The sequence below is a fragment of the Triturus cristatus genome, chromosome 8 (assembly GCF_964204655.1).
Source record: "Triturus cristatus chromosome 8, aTriCri1.1, whole genome shotgun sequence".
Lineage (NCBI taxonomy): Eukaryota > Metazoa > Chordata > Amphibia > Caudata > Salamandridae > Triturus > Triturus cristatus.
This window is the reverse complement of record NC_140591.1, coordinates 1,608,749,203-1,608,774,809: the sequence shown is the minus strand read 5'-3', so window position 1 is coordinate 1,608,774,809 and position 25,607 is coordinate 1,608,749,203. Positions and strand designations below refer to the sequence as shown.

Sequence of the window (25,607 nt, the reverse complement as noted above, 5' to 3'; positions counted from 1 at the left end):
TTGAGCATGTCCAAACCTACATCCATAGATAGAATGTTGGAGAAAGCTCTGGGTGTAGTGGCTACTGAAATTGAACGCACTGAAAGGCGTCTTTCTATCACCCCTAATCTAGAAGAGTTTATCCGAATCTCTGAGTCTCTAAGCTCTTCACGTTCACAAGTAACCGAGCCTCCTAAAGAAAATTCTGTAAATGAGGTTATTCAACCCATTGATTGTCCACGAGAGGAGACATCTCGCTGTCCCGGTCGTAAATGTAGGAAAAAACAAAATATATTACGAAACCACCTTTAACAAAAAAAACTAAGGGACAGGTCCCTCCCATGGAGAAGGGGAATCAGGGTAAGCCCACTGTGGATGACAATTTAACTGTTAATGCCCAACCGGAGTGGGTTACTGCCCTGTTGATGAATCTGCAATCGCAGATAAGACTTATCATTAAAGAAGAATTGTCCCCTGTATTTGCAAGGCTGGATAGCTTAAAATCAGCTTGGAATGTGCGGACACAAAGTAAAGAAATGCCTTCTAGCACTAATAAAGAAATCAATACGTCAAATGCCACGGCTCATGGGAGTAATAAGCAATCCGGGCTGACTACAACATCTAAGGCCCCGTCTTCTGTGATCCCACAGGGAACTATTGCCGTTGACAGGATAATCTCTGACGTTATTGTGGTTCCAACTAAATCCACGCCCTTGGCCCGACCGACATTGCCACTAGAGGCTCCATGTAGACGGGGGCCGGTTGAAACTCTACCAAAACAGATTTTTAATAATTTTGTACCAAATTCACAAGCACAGGGCCCCCCAACTATCAACCTACCACCTGAATCTGCACCCTATGTCTTGATCCTAGCAGGAACCCCTGCCTTAAGGGAGGGCATAGGTGAATCCCACGAAGAGCTAAAACATAAAACTATTCACTGGCTTGTTAATCACAGTGACTTTAGCTATGAATATACCCATGAGATCTTGACTACAAGAAGGGTAGGTTGGATTGGTAAACACCAAAAAGATATTCAAGGGGACTGTGTGTTAATCAATTTTAGAAATCCATGTATCATTGAGCATATTTTAGCGACAGAGTATGGAAAAAATAGGGGGGTCCATAATTTTACTTCCCTTAGGATACTTTTATCCTCCATCTAGGCCTCTCTGTCAAAATCATTTACCCCAGTGGAAAAGAAGTGGGCACTTTGTTAAGATGGCCCTCCCCATGCCGGTTAATCCATCTTATAACTATCCTATTTTTAATATCCCTACCAGTAATAGGTATAGCTCACTTGAAGGTGTAGACTGACTTGGGGTTTTAGATAATACTATTGAAGTGGGAACTGACACCATTACTTCTGATGTTGAGCTCCAGGTTAAGATTAATGGGATGATGCCTATGACTTTGGAGGAACCACTCGGATCCAACCAGATTGGTATCAGTAATATAAGTCTTTCCAGTCTGTGTTGTGTTCCTACAGAATCAACAGTCCTTCTGAGTCATCCCGCTTGTAATTCTATTGTAAGCATTGACCTACCAAATGTGCACCCACATTATAATCTAGTTACTCCACTCCATGAGAGCCCCCCTACAAATGAAATTACTAGGGTTTTATCTTGGAATGTAGCAGGCATAAACAGCAAACTTGATGATCCTGAGTGGGGTACGTTTATTGAAAGCCATGAAGTATGTTCCAAGAAACATGGGCAAAAAAAGAGGTTCTCAAATCGGGATATGTTAGTTTTCACATCTTGGCATCCTCGAGTGGAAAAGGTAGACCCTCTGGGGGTCTTATTACTTGGGTATGCTTGCATCTGGGGTGCTCTGTATCCCAAATTGACACAGGCTCCAAAGATATATTATGTGTCAGGCTCCAGTTCCCATCTAGACCCCCAGTTGTCCTAATAAATGTATACTCACGGCCATCTCCAAAAGGTAATCAATCCATCACCTTAGAAGAATTAACTATCTTCCTTGGTACCATTGACACCAACCAGTTTATTATATTAGGTGGAGATTTTAATTGTCAATATGAACCATTGGAAGGTTTACCACTGGATAGTTTGTATGACGAGGACCAGTTTTTAAAAATACCGGAGTCTGGTTGCCCTAAAGTTAAAATTTGGTCCCCCTTGGTGATCCAGATGTGTTGTCTCACTATGAGGCACAGTCTTCGTGCATGCAACGGGAGAGCACCATCTGACACATCTAATAAACATACATTCCATAGTAAGAATAGGGGGTCTATTTTAGACTATATTTTAATTAATTCATATTTTTGGGATATGATGGTGGACTTTAAGATAATTCCCCGCATTGATAGCGACCACTCCCCTCTCATGCTGGAACTAAAAGCATTAAACTCAGGGACCTCGCCTGACTTAAGTTACCCACCTGATCCTAGGCTTGTGGTCTCCTATTGTAGAAGGAGAGTGAAATGGTCTAATTTTATTGATTCTGAAATAAAAATGGCCACTTTATATGATGCCTTGCTCCCGGTTTTTAAAGATGCATCCAATTTATCCAACATGACCAATGAGAGCCCAAATATCCACCTGGTCCAATCAAATTTTGAAGAACTGGGTAAAATTACTTATGATTTCTTTTTCCCAATAAAAATATGCAAAAAAAACAAACAGCCCACCCATCCTTGGTATGACAGTCTGTGTCGCAAAGCGAAAAAGGAATTGGTATTAGCCATTAAAAATCGCGATCGCCTTATAATCAGGATGGCAAGAGCAAAATATAAATCCGTCATAAACAAATCCAAACAAAATTGGGAAGTCGAAAAATGGGCTACCATGAAAACCGCATTGGGCGATAGAGACATTAGGACTTTTTGGGGTATTGTTAATTCAGGTTCAACTGTTCTTCGCAGTGCAGTTGAACCCAATTTGGATGAACAGACTTGGCGGACCCACTTCGAATCTCTGTACGCTAAGGAACCTGAAGTAGCCCAAGCCCCTGGGCTTGATTCACCAATTTCTGCTGTAATGAACAACGATGATTTGGATCCTTTGTCTGAAGATGATTTGCCTCCAATCATCTCTATAAAGGAAATCAATATTGCTTTAGTTAGCATAGCAACAGGAAAAGCCCCAGGGTTGGATAAGATGCCCGGCGATCTTTTTAAAAGCGAACCTGATATCTGGGCTCCCTTTTTGAGGATGCTTTTTAACTCAATTATCCAAGGAATGAAGATCCCTAAAAGTTGGCTAGGTGCGGAAATCATTCCGATTTTTAAAAAGGGTTCCCCCCCTTCTCCCGACCAACTACAGACCTATAAGTCTGATTGATATTCCTCAAAAAATCTTTGCGAGAGTCCTCCTCCTTAGACTACAGTCATGGATGGAGGAGAGGAATATCTTGTCTATTTTTCAGGCTGGTTTTAGAGAAAAACTATCAACCCTGGACCAAGTCCTAAGACTCCAATTATTACACTGGAAGACTGTCTGCCTACAGGGAGGTAGTCTCTTTCTAATATTTGTTGATCTTAGATCAGCATTTGACTTGGTCCTGAGAGAGAAGTTATGGTCTGTCTTAACCAAGATGGGGGTTCCTGTTTACTTAATTCATCTTTTTAAACGTCTACACGAATGCAATTATGCTCAAATTAGGTATGGGAAGGATGGCAATCTTACTGCCCCCATTCCAATAAACCGTGGAGTTAGACAGGCTTGCGTTCTCGCACCCACCCTGTTTAGTCTTTACATTAATGGCCTAATTGACATTCTTTTAGCAGCAAAAGATTTAGATGCCCCCAAACTAGCTACCCGCAAAATTTCGGCCATGTTTGCCGATGACACCCTTTTGGTTGCTAAATCGGCCATGGGATACAAAAGGTTTTGGATATTTTTGAAGAATTTTGTAGGGATCGTGGTCTTGAAATTAATCTTCAAAAAACTAAATTTATGGCATTTAATTGCCCAAAAAGCACACGTCCCAATCCATGCCTACATGGTAAACCCCTCGAAAGGGTGTCTTCTTTTGTGTATCTAGGACTAACAATTACTGAGTCCATGGATTGGGGGGTTCATACCGCAAAATCTACCATAAAACTAGCACAATCTTCAGGAGGGATTATGAAGGTTTTTAACACTTCTAGCAAAAGAAATGTTAGCCCAGCTCTGGAAATTTATAGGGCACAGGCAAGGGGCGGAGCATTGTATGGTGCAGAATTATGGGGCCACTTAAATTTGTCTAAATTACTGCAGGTGGAGAACCAATTTTTAAGACAATTATTCAGATTACCCCGTAGCACACCTTTGGTCCCGCTACGCCTAGATACAGGTATAACTCCAATAGATGAAGTTGTAGGACTCAAACCCATCATGTACTGGCGTCGTCTATGGACAACCCCCGAACTTACATCTTACAGGGAGGAGCTTACGGAGGTATTAAGGTCATGTGGTTCGCTGAAAATCCCATGGTTCGATCATATAAGACTCCTCCTATCTAGCCTGGGTCTGGGAGATTGCTGGTATCACCCCGAGTCTGCTTGTTTACTGATATCAAAGGGCCAAATGAAGACCTGCTTTAGCGAGCATAGATTAGCACAACTCCATATTTCTTCCGGGGTTGGGAAATGTACCAGTGCTTTTCTAGAAATTAAATCACTTTCCCGTTTTGAACCGGCAATTGATCTTATAACTCCACCTGCAGCCAGGAAGCTTTTCTTACAATTCAGACATGGGGTACTTCCACTGCGTTGTTTTACATCAAAATGGAGTAAACAAAATCCAATCCATTGCCCCATGTGCGATTTTCCTGAGGAAACAGAATTGCATGTTTTTTTCTGCTGTGTTGGATACCAGAAGGCAAGAAGGCGCTGGTTGACACAGATCTGCAGGAATCTCGGCACCAGGTCGTGTCTAGAAGCATACAGGATATTGAAATCCGACACCAGTATCCCAATAGTTTATTCGGTTGCTGGATTTTTATTTTCGACATGGTGCACTAGAAGGGCCCTTCTGAAATCCCAAAATGTAAACTGATTGTGTAAACTTATGTTAGAATTGCATTTTTAATTGATTTTTTTAATTGATTTTTTTATATACTAGTATTAAATATAGGATCCTTCCTTCCTATTTTTATTGAAGATTGCCTTTTTTAAGTCTAAATAATATATTTATTGTTCCATGAACTCTCCGATAAAAACTGTATTACTCTTGTCCTAATTCTATGACTCAATGATTAGATGATTTTCTCAATCTGAAATTGTATGTACAACTGCATTGTTTTATTTATTCTTATGTACTTTTTAGGACATTTTGTCCGAAATAAAGTTTTGAAAAGAAAGTTGATGTTGTTGCACCAAGTATATTGTGATGCATAACGAAATACTTATAAGGTCTCAAAAGCGAAACCTATTGGCTATGCCAATGCTTGTTGTAAGTGTCACTTGGTGGTATGCCTCAAACAGCTGAAGGCCACACTGATCTTCAACAGACGTGTGGAAGTTGGTATCACACCTTTAAGTTGTGTTTAGAGAGTAAACGAGGTATTCATTAGGAGGTGAAAGAGTTAATGTTCACAAGCGTCCCCCCGGGGGGCCTCTAGTGCACATAAAGGGGCTACTCTTAGTGGGGTGGGCAAGGCCGGACTGGCCGTAGCGGGCAACGGGCATTTCCCCAGTGAACCGCCAGGGTGGGGGCCAGTTTTTTTACTAGGGGCCTGCAATATCGGCCACCCGCGTAACAAAATCGCCTGAAATCGGCCCTTGCAAACAGCTCTGTCGCAACCACTACCGCCTCCTGGGGGCCGGCCGAGCAGTTTGCCAGGGCCGGTTTCGGTTCCCAGTCTGGCCCCGGGGCTGGGGTTTTAAAGCGCCCTGAGGCCAGGTTACACGCGTACAGGGTCTTTACATGCAAGCAGCTGCCCTGCCAAGGCACAGGCTGACACTTCTTTGATTCCTTTTACCTCAAGTAGGGGGAAGGGAATTCCCTCTTTAAATATAGAGGGGGTGGTCTCTCCATACTCCCCGGTTCACTCCCATCTTGTGCCTGCAGTATCACAGTATAATGAAAGAATGACTGCACAGAAGGAAGTGTGGAGAAGGCATGTAAGGCAGGCAATCCCTGTAGGAGAGTAGGATCTGCTTCACATGGGCACCCCCACTTTTTGCTGGTGTTTCAATGTTTTTAGACTTTAGTCTGGCTGGGACCCTGCTATTCAGGGCCAGCCTAGCTGCTTCCTCTCTAAAATGATTCCATGTACTTTAGGTAAATTACAAATTGGATCTGAGGTGCCATTGTGAGCCCCTAGTATATGGTATACGATGTACCCAGGGCATAGGTACCCCAGAGGCCTACCAGGGGCTGAAGCATGTATTACGCCACCCCTGGAAAACCACCCAAAATGGCACAACAGGTCGGCTACTGCAGCCTGGGTAAGGTGGTGCATGCACCCCTTACTGAGATATAGGTTCACTATATCTCAACATATACCCACATATAAACCTATAAGTCACTCCTATGGCAGGCCGTGTGAGAAGTTGGCCTGATATATGCTGTCCACTAGTTATAGTGAGCACCCTGTATGAGTCCAAACAACCCCTTATGGTGATAGGTTTAAGACAATCTTTATTGAAAGCTATCCTAGTGGTAGCTATGGAGAGCAGCCTTCAGGCTAAGTCTTGAAGGAATGTAAAGCAGCTTGTTTTACCAGTCTATAATCTCTTGAATGACCAAACGAAAGGACAACCACACCAGGTATATATTCAAAATATATGTATTTAAGATAAAACACACCCCTCTAGTCTCTTTATGAGACTGGAGTTCAAAGTACTTAATTTACAAGTTAGCAATAAACAGTAATGGAACAAATACATGTTTGGGCCCTAGGGGCGTACCAAACCATATACCAAAAAAGTGGCATAAGAACCACGACTGAACTAGACACTAGGCCTGGAGCCTGTAGAATCGACGGGACCCGAAGGCACCACCCAAGGTAGTGACACAGGGGACCCACGGGGGCCGTGTGCAGTGTGTGAACACAGGCACGGGTTCCCGTCAGCTTCTATGGGCAATGTTGCGGTTGGAAATCTTAAGATTAGGGACACTTAGAAATGAGTCAGGATCAAACCCTTTGGGACTTAGGGAGTTCTAGGGCTAGCACCCACGGGAGCACTGGAGTACTCGTGTTACCTCACCCAGGGAAGCCAGGTGCTTAGGTGTCTTTTGGTTGTCGGGTCGCGTCGTCGATTTCAATGGAAGCTGGCAAAGAAGTGCTGCTGCCGGGAAGAGAAGTGTCAGAAGTGATCCAAGCCTGGATCTAGGATGGAAAGAGCCTGAAAGCAGAGGGGACAGAGTCTGTGTCACTTACCAGTGACCAAGGGAAGGATGGACCAATGCCCACAGATGTCGAGTGCTTCAGGCGAGTTGACGGGTGTCTTGACTCTTCAGCCACGAGGTCCAGGAGGCGCCGATGACAACCAGGAGCTGGATTCGAGCTGTCCCACAGTCTGTCGAGTGCTGCAGTGTCAGCCTACCAGATTGGACTCAACAAGCCTTGGCAACGGCAAGTTACTTGAAAGAAAAGACGTCGGTGCAGACCAGCAAGGTCTGGGGAACTCACCCAGTGAGGGTAAGTCGAGGCACGTCTGGAGCAACCAGAACAGCAACCAGAACAGCCCAATCAGAAGAGGAGTTGCCTTCGTGGAGACCTACTAGCCAACGGGCTAGCGATCGCGAAGGAGCCTCGAGCGGTCGCTCTGCAATCTGGCCCCCGGATCACACGTGGAGTGGAGGCCAGAAATCTTCGGTGCTGGAGATGCTCAAGGCTGGGGCTACTCGGAGTCCAAAGCACAACTTCGAGGTAGACCAGGAAAATGATGTTGCTGCAAAAGTTCACGGTGTCCATGGGTCACGGTTCTACGTCACCCACGATAGCCACGGGCCTCAGTTTTGCTGTGGACTCAGGGTAGCCTCGGAAGTCTGGAAATCTACTCCTGGTGAGGCAAAGACTTCGGCGTCCAGCAGGACCTTCAGCGATGCAGACCGGTCAGTTGCTTCTTTGGTGCCTGCCAAGCAGGGGAGTCACTCCTTGACCTCAAGGGAGATTTCTTCAGTCTTCTAAGTAAAGAAGAACGTCGAAGGTCCAGGATATATATTGCAGAGTTTCATCCAGGGTAATCTAAAGTTGCAAGGGCTGGGTTCCCATACTTATACAAAGTGTGGGGGTTGGACATACTCTAGGGACCCACCTATGGGAGGGTTTGGAAAGAGGGGTGGTTACACCCATTTCCTTTGTCCAGTTTCGCACCAGAGCAGGGGCAGGTAGCCCCTGCAACCGGTTTGAACTGGACTATGCACAGGGACACCAAGTGTGCCCCAGTGCAGGACTTCAAAGCACCAGAGAGTGCTCCCGCCCAGCCCCAATACACATCTGCCTGTCTGGGGAGGTGGTTACACCTCCCTGGGAGAGGAAACCTATTGTCCAGGTCAGCAGCAGACGGCCAGACCCGTGTCTGTGGCAGAGGCATCCATTTTGTGATGCCAGGGTTGTAGAAAGTCCTACCGGGTTAGACCAGTGTGAACATGTTTCTCCCTCTAGAAGGGTGGAATTGGTGGGGGGGTAGTATTGCAAAGTGTTTGACACCAAACACGACACGTTTCCGTGCAGCCATCCCAAAGTTAGCATTTACCGTGAGGTTATAATGCACTTAAGAGTATATGGTCAGGCTGCACCACAAACAGCATCAGAGGAGGTACTCCGAGCGCTGCAGAGGGGCTCTGCTTATGCAGGGGTACCCTCTCACATAAAAACTAAGCACTCTGCCTTCAGGATTGTTAAGGCCTGCCATAGGAGTGACTTATAGGTTTCATATGTGTGTGCAATTGTAGTGATATAGGTAGCCTATACCACTGTAAGGGGTGCAAGCACCACCATACCCAGGCTGCAAGCACCACCTTACCCGGGCTGCAGTAGCAGAGCTGTGGTGCCATTTTGGAGTGCTTCCCAGGGGGGGGGGGGGGGCTTAATACATGCTTCAGCCCCTGGTAGGCCTCTGAGGTACCTATGCCCCAGGTACATAGCATACCATATACTAGGGGCTTGTAAGGCACTACAGAATCCAATTGTAAATGTACCTAATGTACATGGAAACCATTTTAGAGAGGAAGCAGCTAGGCTGGGGTCATGATTAGCAGGGCCACAGCCAGATTAAGGTCAAAACAGTGAAACACCAGCAAAAAGTGGAGGTACCCATGTGAAGCAGATCCTACTCTCCTACAGGCCTTATCAATCCTGAAGACAGAGTGCTTGGTTCCTATGTGAGAGGGTGCCCCTGCATGAGCAGAGCCCCTCTGCAGTGTTCGGAGACCCTTCTCTGATGCTGTTGGTAGTGCAGCCTACATTTACATTTACATATACTATCAAGTGCATTATACCCAAATAGTAAATGCTAACTTTGGACTGGCTGCACGGAAACATGTCCTGTTTGGTGTCAAACACCTTGGAATCATACCCCCACACACCAGTAACTGGTGTGGAAGTATGATCCCACCCTTCTAGAGGGAGAGACATGATAGCACTGGTATACCCGGTAGAAACTTAATAGAACCCTGGCATCACAAAATGGATGCTGCAGCCACAGACACGGGTCTGGCCTGCTGCTGCTCACCGAAACTCCGGCAGGGGAGGCCTTGACAATAGTTTTCCTGTCACAGGGAGGTGTAACCACCTCTCAGACAGGCTTATGTGTATTGGGGCTGGGTGGGAGCACTCTCTGAGTGCTTTGAAGTTCTGCACTTGGGGCACATTTGGTGTCCCTGTGCATAGTCCAGCTCAAACCGGTTCAGGGGCTTCCAGCCACTGCTCAGGCGCGAAACTGGACAAAGGAAATGGGTGTAGCCACCCCTCTTTCCAAACCCTCCCATAGGTGGGTCCCCAGAATATGTCCAACCCCTACCTTAGTATAAGTATGGGACCCCTGTCCTTAGGGCTTTAGATTACCCTGGACGAAACTCTGAAGCTGAATCCTGGACCTTCGACGCGCTGCTCAGGACCAGAGGACTGAAGAAATCTCCCTTGGGGTCAAGGAGTGACTCCTCTGCTTGGCAGGCACCAACAAAGCAATTTGCAAGTCTGCATCATCGAAGCTCCCGCTGGACTCCGAAGTATTTGCAGCCCAGGAGGAGGATTTTCAGACATCTCAGAGGCCGACCCGAGTCCCCAGCAAAGCTGAGACCCGCAGCCCTCGTGAGTAGCGTGGAACCGGAACTCCTGGTCACCGTGCATTTCTGCAAGTGCATTGACATCGTACTTGGGCTCACTTGTAGCCCCCACCTCGAGCACTGAATCCACTGAAGATTGTTTGCCTGGTCATTCAGAGTAACCCGTGGGCCACCATTTTGTGTTTCATCTCGAGGTCCCTTTGCGATCCCTGGTCCGTTGAATGGTGGGTCCTTGAGGGGGTAACTTTGCATTTCCTTGGGCTTTCCTAGTTTCTCCAGACGTGCCCTGACTCCCAACCAAGTGGTGAGTCCCACAGACCCTGCTGGTTTGCACCGAAGCATCTTTCTCGTTTCTGCATGGGTGCTGTTGCAAGGCTTGTTGTGTCCAATCCGGGCACCGATGCTGCAGCACTCGACATCCATCATGGGACAGCTTGAATCCAGCTCCTGGTCATCCTTGACACCTCCTGGTCCTCATGGCTGAAGAGTCAGGCTTCACCTCCTTCACCTGAAATCACCCGACATCGGTGGGCATCTGCTCATCGCCTTACTGGTCACTGGCAAGTGACCCAGACTCTGTCCCCTCTGCTTTCAGGTTCTTCTCATCTTCAATCCAGGCTTGGATCTCTTCGGACACTTTGCATCTTCACGGCAGCAGCACTTTTTAGCCAGCTCCCACTGAAATCGACGACGCGACCCGACACCAAAAGACACCTATGCACCCGGCTTCCTTGGGTGAGGTAACACGAGTACTCCGGTGTTCCCATGGGTGCTAGCCCTAGAACTTCCTAAGTCCAAAAGGGTTTGGTCCTGACTCATTTCTAAGTGACCCTAATCTTTAAAAATCTAACCGCGACTTTTGCCATAGAAGCTAACGGGAGCTTGCGGCTGTGTTCACACACTGCACACGGCCCTCGTGGGTCCCCTCTGTCACTACCTTGTGGGGATCCTTGGGGTCCCAGTGATTCTACAGGCTCTAGGCCTTGTGTCTAGTTAAGTCGTGGTTCTTATACCACTATTTTAGTGTAACTTATGTGTTTTGACCTCTAGTCTCATAAAGAGACTAGGAGGGTGTGTTTAGTAATAAACACATATATTTTATATATATACACCTGGTGTGGATATCTTTCACTTAGTGACTCAAGAGATTATAGACTGGTAAAACAAGCTGCTTTATATTCCTTCAAGACTTAGCCTGAAGGCTGCTCTCCATAGCTACCACTAGGATAGCTTTCAATAAATGCTGTTGTTGGACTTGGCCCTTTTGGCAGGTTCACCCCTAAACATTTTGCAATTATCCTAGTCTTTTTCCCTATGTAGTGTTAGTGACACTAAACCATAACAAGATATCCGACTACCTTAGATCAGCATCAGACAACCTCCCATCAGCAACATGAATACTGGTGGAAAAACATCGGACTCTAGGTTCTAGAGCCTGGAAAAGATGTGTCCTGATCTTTCAGTGTGTTATACCACAAACGGAAATACCACAATGTACGGTAATTACTGGGTGAAATATTACCAGAGCTGGGCTCATTGCGGCTCGTGGAATGAAGCATTGTCACAAATCATTTTTTGCGCACCAGCTCGCACTGGTTTTCCCCCTCTTTCCAGGCATTTTCCCCTGGATATATTGCACCTTTTTGGGGGCAAATGTCTCTTCAGGTTCCACCGTGTGACACTTTAATGAGCATCAATGAATTATCAAATACTTCCAAATTGTCCTTTGTGCCAGGCCTTCCCAAACTAACTCCCAGAATGCCCCAGCACTTAGGCCCAGCTGCTTGAAAAGTCACCTTGGACTGAATCTGTACACAACTGGGAGTTGGCGCATGACAACACAACAATCAAATGTTTGAACCAACCGCATTGTAGCGCCCTACAAGAGTAATGGAACTTGTGTGCTTAGCCTGTTCTCAGCTTAACACAACTGTATTCGAAGCCCGCTTCCTCTAGTAGGGCCTGACATCATATGCCAACATGTAATTAATGTAAATTGTTTTTAACATCCTTTTTAGAACACATTTTAACGAGTTTAATGCAATGTCATAATTATACTAGTACTCTGCTGTATTTTTTACGCATTTTTGTGGGTAAACTGGATCGTCCTTTTATGATTTTAAATGAAATTGAATAAAAGGATATGTCATCTGGAACTTGTGTGCAAACTCAGTTCATAGATTTCATATGTGCATATGCATATGGATTTATATATACAGAGTCTGTGAGTGTGTAAAAAATCACTAGTAACCATGCAAAGAGACACCTATGCTTAATTATATAAGCCAATCTCTGTGCACACATTACATAAACATCCTGACACACCTGCGGGCTCGAGCACATTGTACAAATTTAGAACCCTTTAGACACGCCCCCTTTGCACATGAGGATAGCGCTGCGGTTTAGAGTACGGATGCGCTACACACCATGGTCACACTTGGGATGTCAGATCACAATCCAGTGATGCTCATTTTGCAGATCATGAGTACACTTAGTGTGCACCAACTGATAGAAAGTCGTGCATGCACACTCAGAATCCTGACTCTGCTGCACACTGCATGTGCTGACCCCTGGCTTCGCGCGTTAGTGCCTTAGAAATACTTGAATGCACTAGTCAGCAATTATGAAGAGTAACTGCCCTTCGATGCATCTCCAGCCAACATGGAGCGGAAGGCAGAGGACAAGCTTCCGGTGGGGTTGAGGTGTGAGGTGTGAAGTCCCTGCACACGAGGCCTCAGCGGACCCAGTCTGTCCTCTTTGGCGGCTGCTGGCTCCGGCTGGTGGTGGGTGGTGCCAGCCCTGCTGGCAGAGAGCAGGGTCGCTCCGGGCAGCAGTCCACCGCAGATGTACCAGGCCAGGCAGGCAGAATAACAATCCCGCTGTTTCTCTGTGTGTGGCCAGGGGCTTAGTCTTTTGAGCTCTCCTCTGCCCCGTAATCAGAGCACACAGCGACCCCCCCCCCCCCCCCCCCCCCCACCACCCTCATGGCACAGGGACAACGCGCTAATTGAGTTAGTAGGATCGAGCCAACTAGATATAACAAAAGAGCAAAGAAAGTGAGAACTGTAAAGTTTCTTTAAAGCCGAATCTGCACTGGACATAAAAGTAAAAAAAATACTACACCTGCAACCTGGTTAATTAACCTGAAAGGAGTTGGGAGACGCAAGAGGAGTACTGCTCTGCCAACCGCTGCCCACGTGTTCCTTTTAATGTTTTTTTGGTAATTGTATCACTGTTACTTATGCTCCTTTGGCATCTGGATTGAAACTCAGGCTTGTCACACGTCTGCAACTAGAATTATGTACTATATGCATGAGGTATATGCTCGTACTGCGCATTGTTGCTATGTATACCGAAACATAAACAAGCTAAAACAAGCGCGGCCCCGGCGAGCCTCGCATACAGGAAGGGGCCACGAGACGCGCTCTGTGGAGGGGGAGGAGTATTGAGGCGCAAAAGTCAAAGCAGGCTGGCTGGCGAGTGGTGTGCGATGTGCGTGCACCATGACGAGAGAGGAAAGCTATATGGCGCCTCTGCTCGTCATTGTGCGCGTAACCGCATGCCCGACGCAGTGGCGTAACGAAGCTTGAGGGGGCCCCCCTGCAGGGTACGTGGAGGGCCCCCATCCGAACTTAATCTGGAGCTATCCAGCTGAAGTGCGGTGTTGAGGGGGCCCCCCCCCGCTCCGCGGGGGATGCGGGGGCCTGTGTTACTCCCCTGGCCCGACGCCAGTGGGCTGAAGCGCTTCACAAAAGCGGATTGCATGGCGGCACGATGCACGTGATTGTGCGCGTGCTCGCCATGCAATCCGCTTTTGGGAGCCCCTTACTATAGTCTCGCATTGCGATTGCTACGCAATAGCCAGGCGAGACCTAAAAATGAACCATTACACAAGATTATATACAGTCAACATTAATGTTTTAAATTACGGTGAATTCCAGGTGAAAAAGGTTTCTATTAGGAGTGAGTGTAACACGCAGAGTTTGCAATAGCGAAATTATGCAAAGTTACAGCAAAATTATTCGGACTCATGTGAAGTTCTTAACCCTGCATTTAGTGCTATTTTCGTAGCACAAAATGCATCCTCGTTTCTAAATGGACCCAATGATGCAATTTGCGCTAATAAAATAGCGTTAAATGCAAAGGAACAGGAAGAGCAGCGGCCAGCCATCCCTTGTGCTCTTGCTGTTCTCTTATGTAGGCATCTATGCTCAAGATTATGCAAAATCATGCAGACGGACATAATCGCTTAATTTTCAGTAATTTCACGTCACAGAGTAATGTGAAATTACTGAAATTACTTTGAATATTTCAGCATAATTAAAATGTCCTCCAGGTGCACTTTCTATATCCGTCTTATGGATGGATAGATGCTTGCTGAAAGGACCCCCTCTGCCCTATTAAAATTCTATGCAAGAATATTATGCTGCGTTTAAGCGGCATTTCCTTGTGTCATATTCTTACAGTAATACAAATTAAACATCTCACCAGTTTGCAAAGGTCAAGCCTATTGACTTTGCCAATGCTTGTTTTTCATGTTTTCTCAAACGTACCGAAGCATGACCACAGGTTTTTAAAATTTGCATTTTTCATTTGTTTCATTTCATGATATATTCTAAGAGTGCTGATTTGACCTGCGTTTCTTTTACCAAACAGAAAGTGTGAGGTGTCAGTCAGAGCTGTAGAAATTAAACAGCACAATAAGTGCCTGGCTTACTTTCTGTTCTTCATGCCTCTTTTGCCACCTGTGAGGCCAGGGCTTGCGAAGGCAGTGCTAGGGGTCTGAAAGGGTAAACCCAGAGCCGCACCCCCTGGTGAGCCCTAAATGAAGAGAGGGCTGCAGATCAAAAGGCAAAAACAAGGGGGTGCATGCCCCCTCCCCTCTGGAGAGGTCTGAGCTGGCCGTGTTCACATGGGTGTGATTTACCCTTTCAATGTCTGTCTCTCTCTGCCCCACTGTGGGGATGAGACAGACAGACAGAGACACAGACAGACGGATAGATAGACAGGGAGATGGGTGGGTGGATGGGTGGGTGGGTGGGTGGATGGGTGGGTGGGTGGATTAGGGTGGATGGATGGATGAATGGATGGGTGGGTGGATGGATGGGCAGAGTGAGAGATTGTGAGAAGGGGAAATGAGAAAAGGAAAAATGTGAGTTTTCTGAGATAGAAAAATTGTGAGAGGGCAAATGGGATAAGAGAGCAAGAGGCAGAGAGCGAGGAAAGACAGAGATGGAGAGATTAGAGGACGGATGGAGAAACACGAGAGAGAAGAAGAGTGGAAAGGGGAAGTGTGAGAGATGCAGCGAGAGGTGGTGTGCAAAGGGGAGATTTAGCAGATTACCAGAGAAGGAAAAATGGTGTGAAAGAGAGCAAAAATCCAAAGAAGCAGAAGGGAAAGGAGAAATTCTGTGCGAGAAAGAAATGGACAGTCATTCAAGAAATAACGAGAGAAAGCCAGAAGCACTGAATGAGAGTTAGTGAGAGAAATAGATAAAGCAAGAGACGGCAGTGAGACGGATGGGTAGGAAAGTAAAAGGCAGGCAGAGGAACAGACAGACAGAAATGGAGAATGCAATAGAAACAGACGGTGGGGAGAGAGTGAGAGGGAGAGAGGGGACAGGTGAGAGACATAGAGGGAGGTGCACACACATACCGTTCACTTTCAGAAGAATCCTGTCATATTCAAACATACCCATTGAATTTCATGCATGACCCCTCACACCCACACATACCCTTTCACATTCACACATGCCATTCACATAAACATCTTCACATTAACAATACCCTTTTCAATTCACATACATCCCTTCACATTCACACATACCACTCTGATTCACATATACCCCTTCACGTTCACACATGCCACTCTGATTCACATATACCCCTTCACGTTCACACATACCACTCTGATTCACATATACCCCTTCACGTTCACACATACCACTCTGATTCACATATACCCCTTCACGTTCACACATACCACTCTGATTCACATATACCCCTTCACGTTCTCCCATACCGCTCTGATTCACATATACCCCTTCACGTTCACACATACCACTCTGATTCACATATTCCCCTTCACGTTCACACATACCACTCTGATTCTCATATACCCCTTCACGTTCACACATACCACTCAGATTCACATATACCCCTTCACATTCTCCCATACCCTTTAACATTTAGACCTACCGTATTCTTTCAAATGAACCCTGTCATATTCAAACATAGCCAGTCACTTTCATGCATTGCCCATCACATTCACACATACACTTTCATATCACATTTACCCTTTCACACTCACACATGCCCTTCCACATTCACACGTCGTTCACATTCAATTATACCCCTTCACAGTCAAACATACCCTTCACAAATACTCTTTTATATTCACACATGCCTTTTACATTCACAAATACCCTTACACACTCACACATACCATTTCATTCACTTAAACCCCTTTATTTTCAAACATACCGTTATATCCTGCCTATTTAATTATATGTATCGCAGTGTACCTTTCTCCTAGCCGCTCAGTCATCGTGAGTGTTGACAGGGGAGTGTTGGTGTGGCTGTGATGCTTGGAATGCTTGGGTACATAATTACCTTCCTGCAACTTGAAGTTAATAAACACTTACTTAAAATAAAACTCGGCTACATCTGGTATGATGCACATACCCCTTCATACACATGCACAACCCTTCATGTTCACACACAGGGCTTAATATTCATGCGTACCCCTCTACATTTTGTGCATATAACATCACATTCAAAACTACCCCTTCACATTTATTGAGACTCCTTCCCATTCATGCACACCCCCATATGGCCCTTCAGATCGAATCTTATCTGGCATGCCCTCTCACGTTTATGGGTTCACCTTCAGATTCATGCTCGCTGACTTGCATTCAGACTTTGCGCTTTGCTTGCAGGCATATCGCTTCACTTTCACACACACCCCTTGACATCCACACATACCCCTTCACATTGATGCACAAGCCTTTCACATTCGCACGTAGCACATCACACTCAAGCATACCCACCTACATTCATTCACTACCCTTCACATTAACTTATTCCTTCACAATGACATATAAACCATCACATTCTAAAGCCTAACCAGGTTGAAACTAGTGTGGTTATCTTGCATTTCCTGTAAGGTGGACCTGGCCTAGCAGTACAGGGAGGACTCTTCCTATTGGAGCGGAATCACGACTGATTTACATATGGCCAATCTTTGTCTCAAGTAGCACATTGATAAAAAACAAGGGTCTGAAATGTGGCCCCAGTAATTACCAAAGGCAGAGATGAATTCACGTATATTCCACCCATCACCATCGACCATGGGTCGCTGCACCTTATGTCTTTTAGCAAGAGCTACATACCTGGTGATCGCATGGCAGGATCCAGCGTGCCACAGAGCGGTGGGATGAGTCGTAGGGATCTTGAGGTGAATGCCCTGCCCGGCTGTCCATACGAGGAGGGCATCATTTGATCTGAGCCCCCGGTCACCAATCAGAGGCAGGAGCTGTTACCCCTGCATTAGCCTTTTAAACCCCGGCACCAGCCTTGGTATTCCTGCTCTGAGGTCAGGAAGCCACTGGCATGATGGGAAAGGACATTGTCTTTCTGAGCACAGTTTACCTTATACAGTTTGATCTGTTTGTGCTTCTCTTGTCCCTTCAGCATCAAGTAGGGGACTACTTCATGCTTAGGGCCTAAGAGTAGGGGGAACATCTGATGTCATAAGTACCAAAGCATAGATGATGTCACTTCTTGTACGGCCGCCATTCTGGTGACTTGTTGTCCATGTTTGAGTCTGGAACATTCCAAGGGAGTGTTTCTCTCTAAGGGGTGGATTCAGAATGAGGCAGATGGGATATGGATTTTGGCGTTGAGAAAAGTCAGTAAAGGTTCAAGGTTCTGAGGGAACGGCGTATTGACTCTTGTCTGCCATTACGTCATGAATATCTTCAGCCAATAAGATGCTATAAACTTAGTATGGTGCCAAAATGGAGCACTCACAGGTTTTTAACATGTTTTCTAATGTCTATTAATACTGCCCTATTTCTCTATTCCAGTCATGGGACTGTGCGTTGAACTGTGTGATCAAGATGGATCTTGTCCTGGGGGTCAGACCTGCGTAAGCAACGGTTGTGGACATGTCTGCAAATAAAGCCCCGGTGAGTATTGACGCATGATAGGAAATGGCCACCTTCAGAAGAGAAGGCTGGCCGCAAGTCTTGGGGTCCTCCCATGGTGGGACCCCTCCTCCCAAGGGTTGGCCTCAGTCTTGAGGGTCCCCCCCCTGGGCTGTGATGCTGCCTTGAGCCTTTATCTGAAGCAATAAAGCTTCAATGCACCAGTGTCTTATAGTAAAATGGAGGCATGTGATGGGATGAGATATCAAGAGGTTCATCACTGGCCGCACAGCGTTGGCTAAGATGATCACACGTGATGTGTAAGTTGTATTTTGTTTATATTGTGCATTAATATATAACTAAGGTATAGTCTGATTTGTATATTTATTTTATTTGTGTGTTTATAAAGGGCAATATTACTTTTTAAGGCCGGTGATGTTTGTTGGCAGTTCTAGAGCTCACCAGACCTCAGGTGCTGCTGAATTCAAATGCACAGGAAAATATAAATACATTAACACAGGGCACAAGTCCTGGAAAATATAGCAATGGAACAAGTTAGCATATTTAATTCACAATGTCACAGACAGGGACATCATCATATATATTATTAAACCCTTAGAGTATTCCCCACTTAGAACTAAGCCAGCCACTTTTAAATGAACAACAATTTACCATATTCCAAAAGAAACTTTATAAAGAACATTTTCGGTGTGCTTTACGATCTTATAAATTAGCTTCTGGATATCCTTTGGTGGTATACCCCAGAAATAGCTGAAAGACACACTGGGGCATATTTACAAGGGCTTATCGCCGCAGGAATGTCACTTTTTGCAACGTTCTTTTTGCAATAAACCCTTCGCGTTATTTACAAAGTGGTGTTAAGCCACTTAACGTGTCTTAATACCGCCTTGTAAATAATGCCCTCGTTTACGCTACACTTAATGTGAAAGGGGCGGGCAATGGGTGTTGCGGTGCGTGTTCGACCGCAACAATCTTTGATGTTGACGCTGCCCCCTATTTACAAGGGTGGCGTAAATAGGAGGCAGCGCCAAAATTAAGACAAAAATAACCTGGTCTAAACATGGAGAAATGGTCTATTTCTCCTTGTTTTTGCTGTTTGTATGTGAAAGAGCAAATCGCCATCAATGATTGTTCATGTGCAGGAAGGTGTCCTTTTCTGCACATAATCAATCATTAAATGTAAATTTATGGGATCTAAGTGTGCTGCGCAATGCGGCACACATAGGAGTTACTAATCGCCATTAGTGATTGTTTATGTGCAGGAAGGGACACTTTCCGGAATATAAACAATCATTCCCTCAACGCAGGAACCCTTGCGCTATGATGTAAGGGCGTCTGCGTCTGCGTTGGCGCTAGGCAGCTGATTTTAGCGCCAGCTCTGGCAGAAATGCAGGGCTGCGCCGCAATATCATAAATACGGCACAGCCCTGCGTTTTCAGAATGGTGAAGTGCGGCCTGAGCAATTTCGGATTAACTCCGCGCACCACCATCCCCTAGGAGTTATGCCCCACTGCTCTTAGACGTGTAGAACTTGATATGACACCTTTAAATAGTGTTTAGAGAGTCAACGAGGTATTTATTAGGAGGTAAAAGGGTTAATGTTCAGTCAGATAAGAGATTCAGAAGCAGACCCCCCCCTCCACTGGGCCTCTAGTGCACATCCAGGGGCTGCCCCCAGTGGGCTGGGGTGTAAAGCGCCCTGAGGCCAGCTTACACGTGTACAGTGTCTCTACATCCAAGCAGCCGCCCTGCCAGGGCACAGGTGACACTCCCCTGATTCCTTTTGACTCAAGTAGGGGGAAGGGGGTCCCCACTCTAAATATAGAGGGGGGTGTCTCTCCATACCCCCCGTCTTTGTCCTGCAGTATCACAGTCTAATGAAAGACTGACTGCACAGAAGGAAGTGTGGAGAAGGCACATGTAAGGCTGGCAGTGCCAACCCCACCACTGCGGAGACAAGGGTCGGTGTGGGTAATGCCTACAGCTCCCCTCCGGCTCCACAGCCTCAAGGTCACCATTAATGGCTTTAGTACCCCAAATATATCCCAGCTCCGCACACCGGCTATCAGATCAAATATCGGTCCGTTTCTAGGCGCGTGGTCAGTTCTGATAAACAGGGCTGCCCTGGACGATGAACCCCTGAAATACCAGGGTTAGTGAAAGTGACGTTACACACCCTTTGACATCCATGATATCACAGGAAGTGACATCACACACCGAGAGACAGAGGCAAATGGGTAGGAATGTAAAAGGGAGATAGATGAGCAGGAAGAGACAGAAATGGAGAATGCAATAGAAACAGACGGTGAGAGTGTGAGAGGCAGAGGGAGAGCAGGAACAGATGTGAGGCGAAGAAGAGCGGCGCGCACACACACATACCGCTCTTTCACATAAATCATGTCATATTCACATGTACCCATTGAATTTCATGCATGACCCTTCACACTCGCACATACCCTTTCACATTCACACATGCCATTCACATACGGGAAACAGCCTTAACCACGCAGCCTAAACTATGCGTGGCTAAACAACTCAGGGGGAATCACCTCGCATGTCCACACCACACATATGCCTTTACCATGCGGAGGCGTGGTTTAGACGTTACTAGTAGTTCGCGCTCATTACTCGGAGCCAATGGAGAGGAACGGAGGTGACTTCCTGCTCTGACAAGGAACGGCTTGGTGAGTACGATTTCTGGAAGTTTAGGGGTTGGATAACTTTTTAGGGTTTTAGGGCTCAGGGTATTTTCTAGGGCAGAGAGAGGCCAGTTTTAGGGCTCAGAGTTGGGGGCTGGATAGATTGCAGGTCCGTGTTTTAGGCCTTCAGGACAGGGGTCAGGGTACTTTTTACGGCTGGGGAGACGGTTTTAGTGCAGGAGGCTGGGGTGTTTTTCAGGTCTAGGGTCAAGGTTTTAGGGCTCAGGGCAGGGGCGGTCGGGATCAATTTCAAGGCTGGGCAGCTGGGTTTTAGGGCGCAGGACCTGGGGGGGCTTCGTTATTAGAGCTGTGGTCCGGGCTTTTAGAAGTCAGGGTGGGGGGCTGGCTGTTTTTAGGGCTGGGGTCGTACTCAGGGCAGGGGGCTGGGATTTACGACGGGTTTTAGGACTCAGGGCAGGGGCCAGGGTATAACCGTGCATATGCCTTTACCAATTATGCCATTACAACTAAATTGGTTGTAAAGGCATGCGTGGTAAAGGCATGCATAGTTAAGACACAGTTGTTGTTAGGACCGCGTTGTTCAGTCATGCGTGGTGAGGGATTGCACCCCTTCACGTTCACACATGCCACTCTGATTCACATATACCCCTTCACGTTCACCCCTACCCTTTCACATTTAGACCTGCCATACACTTTCAAATAAGCCCGGGCATATTCAAAAATACCCATTTAATTTCACGTGTGCCCCATCACATTCACACATACACCTTCATATCACATATACCTCTATGCTTTCATTAATACCCTTTCACATTTACCCTTTCACACTCACACGTCATTCACAAATACCCCCCACATTCAAACATACCCTTTACATTCACACATAGTTTTGTACGTTCATATATACCCCTTAACATTCATGCATACCATTCACAAATACTCTTTTATGTTCACACATACACCTTGACATTCACACATACCTCACACATTCACACACACCATTTACATTCACAGATACCTCACACATTCACACACACCATTGACATTCACAGATACCTCTTTATGTTCCAACATACCCATACCCATTCACATTCACCCCTTCACGTTCACACACAGGTTCTGTTATTCATGCATACTCCTAAATACTCATTCATATCACTTCACATTCAAAATTACCCTCACAATCACACATACCACTCTGATTCAGATATACACCTTCACGTTCAACCATACCCTTTCACATTTAGACCTACCACACACTATCAAATAAGGCCTGTCTTATTCAAACCTACTTATTCAATTTCATGCCTGTCCCATCATATTCACACATACACTTTCACATCTCACATGCCCCCACATTCACATATACTCTTTCACATTCAGTCAGCATTACCATTCACTTATACACCTTCACATTCAAACATATCCTTTACATTCTCATATACCCCTTCACATGTTGACATACCTCTTCATTCACATTTATCCCTTCACATTCAAACATACCCTTTACATTCATGAATGTCCTTTCACATTCCCACATACCTTTGTATGTTCACATAAACCCCTTCACATTCACCCAGACCCTTCACAAATACTCTTTTTTTTTTATATTCACATATGCCCTTTTATATTCACACATACCCATACACATTCACACATACCATTTACACTCATGTATACCCCTTTATATTCAAACATACACCTTCACATTCACACAGAGGTCTCAATATTCATGCATACCCCTTCGTACTCGTGCATAAAATTTACATTCAAAATGACCCCTTTACATTTATTGCTAGTCCTTCCTATTCATGCACACCCCTCCAGATCTATTCTTATCTTCTGACAATCTTGCATGTCCTCCTACATTCATGCGTACACCTTCAGCTTCATGCGCACTTACTTACATTCACTCACTCCCCTTCACTTGAAGGCATATCCCTTCACTTTCACACACACCCCTTGACATTCCCACATGCCCCTTCACATTGATGCACAGTCCTTCACAATCACACAAAGCACATCACATTCAAACATACCCCAATACATTCATTCACTACACATCACCTTCACTCATAGGTTCACAATGACATTTAAACCATCACATTATGAAGCTAAAACAGGTCGAAACTTGTCTAGGTTTTCTTGCATAGATGAAGGACCACCCAGCATCCTTAGCAGAGTTTTGTCTGAGTTACATTTAAGGCATTTTCTTGACAGCCAGTATGCAAGTGCCTGAATCCCCTTGTATTATGTATTATGGGCCTCATTGGTGTTTCTATCAAGGCTCCGAACCATACAGGGAATCATCAGTACAACACATACATGAAAGATGGCATGTAGTAATGAGATTGGAAGGAGTTACATACAGATTGAAAAGAGTCCGCCTTAATGAGGACTCCTGCGGGTGTCTGCAAAATGTGGGTAGACAATGACTTAAGGGGTGGGATAAAGACCTCACGGGTACAGCCCACTATGAAAGACCAGTCCAGCCCATGGCCTCCCCTTGACTCCCAGTCCCACAGGTCAAGATATATCAGGTCATAGGCTGTTGAAAGGTCAAGAAGACTCACAGTGGCAGCTCTTCCTCGGCCAATGGTCATGCAGACCTCTTTATGAACAGTTATCAGGCCCACTGTAGTGCAGTGCTGAGCCCTACAACCAGCTTGACCTGGGTCTAGCATAGGTGCAGGCATTCCTTGCATCATATTTTGTGTGTTTGATGTTCCGCCTTAAGTGGCACAGTTATGCTCCGACCCGGGTCTTGTTCTCACTGTGCGACTAGAAACAAGCTACACCCGACTGACGAGCCCCAATTGCTGCAAAACTGGTCTTGCATTACTTGTGTCATGGTTCAGGAAGGACCTCCCCAGGCTGACCGGGCTGGACTGTTCCTATTGGCGCAGGGTCAAGACTGGTTTGCATGTGGTGCATCCTGAGATGGCATGATGGGGAAATAGAATGATGGATTGGAATGCGAGTGACTACCTGTGGTCACACGCATTGAAAGCATGTCTCCCATCATATTTTGTGTATTTGATATACTACTAAGAACGTCACATGGTATCTGTGGGCCTATTTCCTTTACATGGAAATCTACAAAGCATAGATTCAAGCAAAGGTGTAATGGAACCCACAGTGCAAACATATATTTTATTTTATTTTCCTACTTTCTTCAGTAAAACATTTTGCCTGAGGAGAAAGCACCTCACCCACACCCTATCAAAACTGAGTGTGATCCACCCATTGGCCGAAACAAATCTCTGACCATTGTGAGGGAAGGAGGGTGTGATATTAGAGTTACGTCTGTGGGTGTTCCCAAACGTCCTACCCCCTTAGTGGGATTTATGACTGCAGGTGTCTCTCCATTCACAGTGCAGGAATCCACAGCAGTAAATCTATTTATTCCTGCCAGGAATCCCTGTGTGAATATGTGGCAGACTGAAGAGGAGATTTTTTCAGTACCCTTCTAAACTAGTCAAGAGCTTCTGGTCATGGTTCAACAATGGCCAAGTTAACCGTGGTTATGCAGATACCTTTGTCATACTACCTCATTGATCCTTAACTTTGCCGCCAAACCACGCATGGCCTTTTGTGAATTGTATCCTTGTTTTTCAGAATGATGGGATCATCGCCTGCATCCAGGGTCTCAGCATTCGATGATGTCCACCAGGCCCTGGCTCTTCTCTCTTCGCGCCCGTTGAGGATGGTGCAGTTGCGGCATTGTTTGCGGATGCTGTTTGTCATTTATGATGTTGCTTGGTACACTGATGCGGAGCAGGAAAAATAAAGAGATGTCCTAAAAAATCAGACTCCTGCTCTTTAATAAAATGTGGATAGAGTTTCATGCATGGGCTACAATAATCTTCATACATTCATGACATACGCGTTCATGATGCGTACCATTTGATAATGTTACAAAGGGTGAATTACAAAGCAGTTAGTCTTGTTGTTCCTTGTCTTCTTTCCTATCTTCAATTTTGTAAAATATCGATCATTTCCCCACTGTACTTTAGCAATCTCTAGGGCATATCAGCAAGGGGCCGCGATACAATTATCGCCACTTTAGCGTCCGTTTTCGGGCGAAAAGAGGCGATAGTGCGATACAATTATCAGCATGGACACGCTAGCGCGTGTTTCCATGCCTCTGCGCCCTTTCCCTTAACGCCCAGCTTTGCATCTCTAATGAGATGCAAAGTGGGCGTTCTTCACCAAAATAACATTGGAAATGTCGCTAACAGACATTTCTCCTATCAGCAATCTGCTCGCTAACCTGCGAAGCGATAATAAAAGTAGCACTAACTGCGCTTATCGCAGGTTTCATTACGCCTGATTTTAATCTTACCTAGCTATTGTATAATATGGGAGGTGGATACTTTGGCTAAGCACACCCTGCCCTATCAACAAGCTTTGCCATAGCGCTGTGCTTTTATCGCTGGATTTCCAGCGATAATTGCACATTTGCCCGCTATCGCCGGATTTTTTATCGCTGTTGAGATATGCGTTGATAATAACGCGTTATCTTGGTGATTATATCCGGCGATAGCCGGCGTTAAACAAATTTGCGCTAAGCGCGCACTGCGATGTTTATCGCAGTATGTTGTAGATATGCCCCT

At 45.8% G+C, this 25,607-nt stretch overlaps 1 long non-coding RNA gene across 1 annotated transcript in view; it reads left to right on the top strand.

The window, feature by feature from the left end:
- The window catches only part of LOC146806324 (uncharacterized), a 39,225-nt gene extending 14,427 nt beyond the window's left edge, over positions 1–24,798 (top strand). Inside the window, exons 3-4 of the long non-coding RNA XR_014967564.1 lie at positions 18,251–18,352; positions 24,610–24,798. This is a non-coding gene — a long non-coding RNA (uncharacterized LOC146806324). The remainder of the gene's footprint in view (positions 1–18,250; positions 18,353–24,609) is intronic.
- The last annotated feature ends 809 nt before the right edge of the window (positions 24,799–25,607 follow it).